Source organism: Delphinus delphis, chromosome 5, assembly GCF_949987515.2.
Source record: "Delphinus delphis chromosome 5, mDelDel1.2, whole genome shotgun sequence".
NCBI lineage: Eukaryota > Metazoa > Chordata > Mammalia > Artiodactyla > Delphinidae > Delphinus > Delphinus delphis.
The window spans coordinates 42,489,292-42,495,612 of NC_082687.1; positions in this window are offsets into that span (position 1 = coordinate 42,489,292).

A 6,321-nucleotide genomic window follows, 5' to 3' on the forward strand; every position below is an offset into this window, starting at 1 on the left:
AGGTTGCGGACCCTGCACCTGTGCCGGATTGCCATCTCTCCCTGTCTCTCTGAGAGCTTACCCATCATCGCTCCTTCTCTTCTGCATCTTCACTTTGAATCCACCTCCTCCTCCCTGCCCCCAGGAGAAAAGTATGTGCGAGTGGAGTCAATCCCGTCTTAAAACAATAAACAAGCAAACACACTACAAACCCCCCTCCCCCCCCACACACACATTCCCCCTCGAGAGGATTCTCTGCAGGATTGTGAGCGGTGGTGAAACGGAAAGACTTCTGGGACACGCCAGAATCCAGAGTGGGCTCTTAGAGTTAGCACCTCTTACTTAGATCCTTCCTCACCCTGTTTTTCCTGGCTGTAAAATGGTGATTAAACTACTAGCTAACTAACATTTTACCCCACACTTACCACGCCCTAGGTACTCACTGTTCTTTTGATTTCAAGTGTATTGTCTTTAAAGGATTTTAACGAGAAAGCCCATTTTACCGATGAGGAAACTGAGGCAAAAGGACACTCCTAGATGGCAGACCTGAACTCCAAACTCAGGGAGTCTGATTCCTGGGCTCAAGCAGTTAATCATCACACTATTAATAATGAAACTAGCATTTATTTAATTTATTTTTTAAACATCTTTATTAGAGTATAATTTCTTTACAATGGTGTGTCAGTTTCTGCTTTATAACAAAGTGAATCTGTTATACATATACATATGTTCCCATATCTCTTCCCTCTTGTGTCTCCCTCCGTCCCACCCTCCCTATCCCACCCCTCTAGATGGTCACAAAGCACAGAGCTGATCTCCCTGTGCTATGCGGCTGCTTCCCACTAGCTATCTATTTTACACTTGGTAGTGTATATATGTCCATGTCACTCTCTCACTTTGTCCCAGCTTACCCTTCTCCCCTCCCCATATCCTCAAGTCCATTCTCTAAGAAACTAGCATTTAAACTGAAGTTTCAGTGTGACAATTCAGGTACATGTTCTTAGCACAGTTCCTGGCCTCCTGCAGTAAAGACCCCAGTAAATGTCTGTTGCAGCGTATCTATCTGTTCCCTCGGTGGGAGCAGAGTGGGGTTTATGGAAAAGAATATAGGCTGTGCGATCACATTGGGCTTCCAAATCTCCCTTTCTTCTTTGAAGGTGAATAAGGACACATTCCTTTTAGAGTTTTGTTTGGATGACAATGGAAGACAGTGCTAAAGTGACTGGCACACTGGCTAGCCTCCAGTAGGGGCTCAATCTCTTTGTATCCCAAATTTATCCCAAATGCAGACTACATCCTCCCCACTAAGTCACTTCTCAACCCTTTGTGGTTTGGATTTTGCCCTTGGCCACCCCTGGAACTGTTGTGCAGATAATAACACAAACTTCAAGGCTGGTTGTGAGACTTATGTGAGATCGTGTGTGTGTGTGTGTGTGTGTGTGTGTGTGTGTGTGTGTGTGTGATCTTTGCCTGGCATAAAGAACATAACAGCTTTTGTGATTAATAATGGAGACCCAATTGCAAAATTCAATAGGCCCTGGAAATTCTCTCCCCCTTTGATTTTCCTCTGTGAATCTTTGGTTCATTCTCTCTGCTTCTTGCTCTCTCTCAGCTCTGTGAGCTGCCTCCTCTTTCTTGGCCTGCCTTCAGTGTTTCTCACATGTTTAAAACCTGCCCTGAGAGGATACCAAATTGAGAAAAAAAATCTCCTGCTTTGCTGGTCACCTCTGACCTTCAAATATATAGCTCTGGCACTCTCTCAGTCCCAGTCTGCATTGCTTAAATTTCACCCTCCTCCATTTTGAAACCATCCCCAAGACTTCCCTTCCTTTAGCTCCAGTGCATAGCTCCATTGCTACCTCTGCTACTTTGTACTCGATGTAATTTCTCCTTTTTAGAAGCTGTGCTGTGACTGCTGGCGTTGACCACATGTCTTCAACGTCTACCCTTACTTCTTCCTAGATGTATACACTTTCCCTTCCTTGTGCTGCCATTTTCTTATTTGAGTCGTAAGTATAAAGTAATAGTTCCTGTTGACAGGGTCATTGTAAAAAATCATGGGACAGTCCATGTCAAGAGATTAGTACAGTGCCTATCACATAGCAAATGCTTAAGAAGAATCAGCTCTGAGCTAAGAGAGATTGCTTGTATGTTTTTGTCTAAAGCAGAGGTAAAAAAAAAAAAAAAAAAGCAGAGGTCAAGCCATACTCATTTTTATATTTTAGTGACCAGCCATTACATTCAGAGTAAACAAAGTGACAAGGAGATACTAAGCAGGTAGACTAACCCCTACCTGGGACTCTCACCTGTAATTGCAAGACCAGATTGAAAAATGTGGATAAAAGCTGGCAAACTGAAGGACACTTGTAGCAGCCAGATCCTGGACCAAAAGTGCCTCATTTACAGCTAACCTACACCCAAGTAGATGGAGCAAGGGATGAACAGTTCAAGCCAGCAGCATAATGTTCTTCAATGACAAAGAAATGACACTCATGTCAGACCCTCTGAGTGACCTCCTGAGAAACTGAATTGAAAGCAAATTGAATTGGGAGTAATAGTTCCTTCATCAGAGTACCTAGAGATGCCATCTTATGATACTTCACAACCGTAGCACAATGTTTCTTTTATCAAAGTTCACAGAATCACAGATCTGGATGGTTTAAGTTGTCTCAGAATGCTGGCATCTTTAGATGCCTTCCCCCAAAAGGGATGAAAGATGGGATTCATAATTCTGGCTCAGCATCTGTCTTACCTGATACTTGGAGGATTTGTAGCTATGCAAAACAAGGAACTTCTGAATTGAATCCAATGGTGGTACATGGTCTGATTTCTTGTTGAGTCTGGTTAATTAAAATCTGTCTTATATTTTAGTAATAGGAGTTTCCTATTTTTATCTTAGCGAGTAGCTGTTACTGTTACTGCCGACCACTGAATCATAAGACACATAGTCTCTTTTCCTAAACACAAGGAGAGTTAAAGAAAGACATTTCTGTAATTTAACAGCAGATGCAAATTAGAGATTTTAGTGGATTCCGTTGAGTTGAGCTCTACTTTTGACGACAAAATCATGTCTCTGTGCGTGTGTGTATATATATATATATATATATATATATATATATATATATATATATATGTATATGTATGTCTCTGTGTGTGTGTATAATTCATGTCTCTGTGTGTGTATATATATGTATATGTATGTGTATATACATGTATACATGTATAGACATGTATGTACATGTATACGTGTATATATGTACATGTGTGTATGTATACATATATATATATATAATGCATGTCCTCTTATTAGCCTTCTTAAGCACTATATACATTTATTTTCTAAAAACATCCTGTGGACAATTTTTATTGAATACTTACATAAGGCTGCAGTAGCAATTGTGGGGAAAATATATAAGAAGATTGTGTCTTAGGCTTGGAGGAGTTTAACCTTCTAGTAGGTGAATCAAAGAAAGCCACATGGGCCAACTAACAAATAATGGGAGAAGTAGCGTTCAACCATGTTTTGTAGACTGTATCACAATTTGCTGTGTCAGTCAAAAGGAGGAAATCAGGGCTTCCCTGGTGGTGCAGTGGTTGAGAATCTGCCTGCCAATGCAAGGGACACGGGTTCGAGGCCTGGTCTGGGAAGATCCCACATGCCGCAGAGCAACTAGTCCCGTGAGCCACAACTACTGAGCCTGCGCGTCTGGAGCCTGTGCTCCACAACAAGAGAGGCCGCGATAGTGAGAGGCCCGCGCACCGTGATGAAGAGTGGCCCCCACTTGCCGCAACTAGAGAAAGCCCTCGCACAGAAACGAAGACCCCAGACGAAGACTCTAGTCTAAATAAATAAATAAATTTAAAAAAAAAAAAAAAAAGGAGGAAATCAGTGGGAGATGGAGTAGCCCGAGAAGATTTCCTGGAAAAGGTGAGTCTCTTTTTAGCCTTGGAAAACGAGTAGGACTTTAGACAAGTCAAACATAAAGGACTTGTAATTTAGGAAAGAATAGCAGTAAGAGATGAGTTGCAGAAGTAAGAATGAGCTTGCCATGTTAATAAGACTGTGCCTGTTGGGACTAAGGTTGATCTGATTTGAATAGAGCATGTATGTATGCTGGAGAGTACAGGAAATAGAGATGGATTGTCGGCTAGAATGAGTTTATGAAGGACCTTGAATGCTAAATCAAGGGGAAAGTAGGGAACCATAGAATGTTTTTGAGAAGAGAAACATTTCTAATGGTCCAAACTCTCCAAAATGGTCTGGAAAGTTTTAATAACTAATAAATTTCCTGCCTCTGGAAGTATGTAAACATAAGGTAGATGACAACTTGGAGAAATTTTAGAACTGATTCAAATATCAGAAGGTTGATTAAAGATATTTAAAACCTTATTAATGGGCTTCCCTGGTGGCACAGTGGTTGAGAGTCTGCCTGCCGATGCAGGGGACATGGGTTCATGCCCCGGTCCGGGAAGATCCCCCATGCCGTGGAGCAGCTGGGCCCGTGAGCCATGGCTGCTGTGCTCCGCAATGGGAGAGGCCACAACAGTGAGAGGCCCGCGTACAGCCAAAAAAAAAAAAAAAAAAGCCTTATTAGTTGCAAATTTACTTGACTGCAAGGATATATATATATATATATATATATATATATATATATATATATATATCTGATTCACAGTGGCTTAAACATATAGGGATTTATTCTTCATCCTGTTGTAAGAAATCTGCAGATAAAGAGCTGTTGATATTTGTTCAGTGGCTTGACAATATCATTAGTAATGTTTAGGTGACTCATCTTTTCTCTCTTACTGCCTCAGGGTCACCAGATGGCTCCTGCAACTCCAACCTTCCAGCCCTTGCTCCAGGAAGAAAGAAGGAGGAAAGGGGAGGCACCATCTATATCTCTTCCTTTTCATCAAGCAAAGCAAACGCTCTCTCAGAGCTCTGGCTGTTATCACTTATATCTCACTGGTCTAAATCTTATCTCATGGCCATCTTTACCTGCAGCCATTCAAAATTATCTGAATGAGGGGGAACTGGAGTATCTTGTCTCAACCTGGGCACATTGCCATTGCAAATAGAATCTGAGTTCAGTTGTCAAGGAAGAAGGGAGAATGGAAAATGTAAAGTAACTAACAGGGTTTGATATAAGGACCCTTCCAATGTTGAGAGTCTATGAATCTTCAATCCATTTATTAGTTATTTTCTATTCTGCCGGTAAACTTGTTTAGTTTTTCTCCATTCTAAAAACAAACATCAAAACTCTTTTCCATATCTATTTCACAAACTGTCATCCTCTCACTTCCTTTTCTTTGATCTCTGAACTTGTTTAAAAAGTAGTCTACACCTAATATTTCGCTTTCCCACTACCTATAATCACACGTCACTTCATTTTATTTCTTACCATCTGTAACAAGTTCTTTGTACTCTACTGAAACTGTCCTTGTATTAGGCACTAACCTTCTAATCACCAATCCAACTGCCACCCTCCTCCCACCCCCACCCCCAGGCTTCATCCTTACCTGAGTGTTTGACACTATCTACCACCCTCTCCTTGAAACTCTCTTCCTTTTTTATCTTACCTATTCTGGTTTCTTCCTATCTTTCTGATTACACATATTGTTGTTTAATTCATTCAACAAATATTTAGTGTCTACTGTGTTTTCTTTCTTTCTTTCTTTATTTTTGGCTACGTTGGTTGGATCTTCATTGCTGCACACGGGCTTTCTCTAGTTGCGGTGAGCAGGGGTTCCTCTTCGTTGTGGTGCACAAGCTTCTCACTGTGGTGGCTTCTCTTGTTGCGGAGCATGGGCTCTAGGCACATGGGCTCAGTAGTTGTGGCTCACGGGCTCCAGAGCACAGGCTCAGTAGTTGTGGCGTGTGGGCTTATTTGCTCTGTGGCATCTGGGATCTTCCCGGACCAGGGCTCGAACCTATGTCCCCTGCACTGGCAGGCGGATTCTTAACTGCTGTGTCACCAGGGAAGTCCTCTACTGTGTTCTTGATGCTTAGTTTGGTATTGAGAATACAGAGATGGAATGAAATTGTCCCTATCCTCTGGAAACTTAGTCTACTGGGGAGATAGGGATATTATCACTTAAGAAACCTTAAGATAATTTTGAATGGCTGAATAAAGTGCTACATGGATGAGATGATACTTGAACTGAGATCTGAAAGTTAAATAAGTGGTTTTCCAGGACCATTTCAGATACAATATTCCAGGCAGAGGAAGTATCCAGAACACAGAAGTAGGAGAGGCCTTTCTTCTGGGATGTTCTTCCAACTTCATACCAATCTCTCTCTCTAATTATTTCCTTGGTAGTTAAGTCACTTTAGCTATGTAC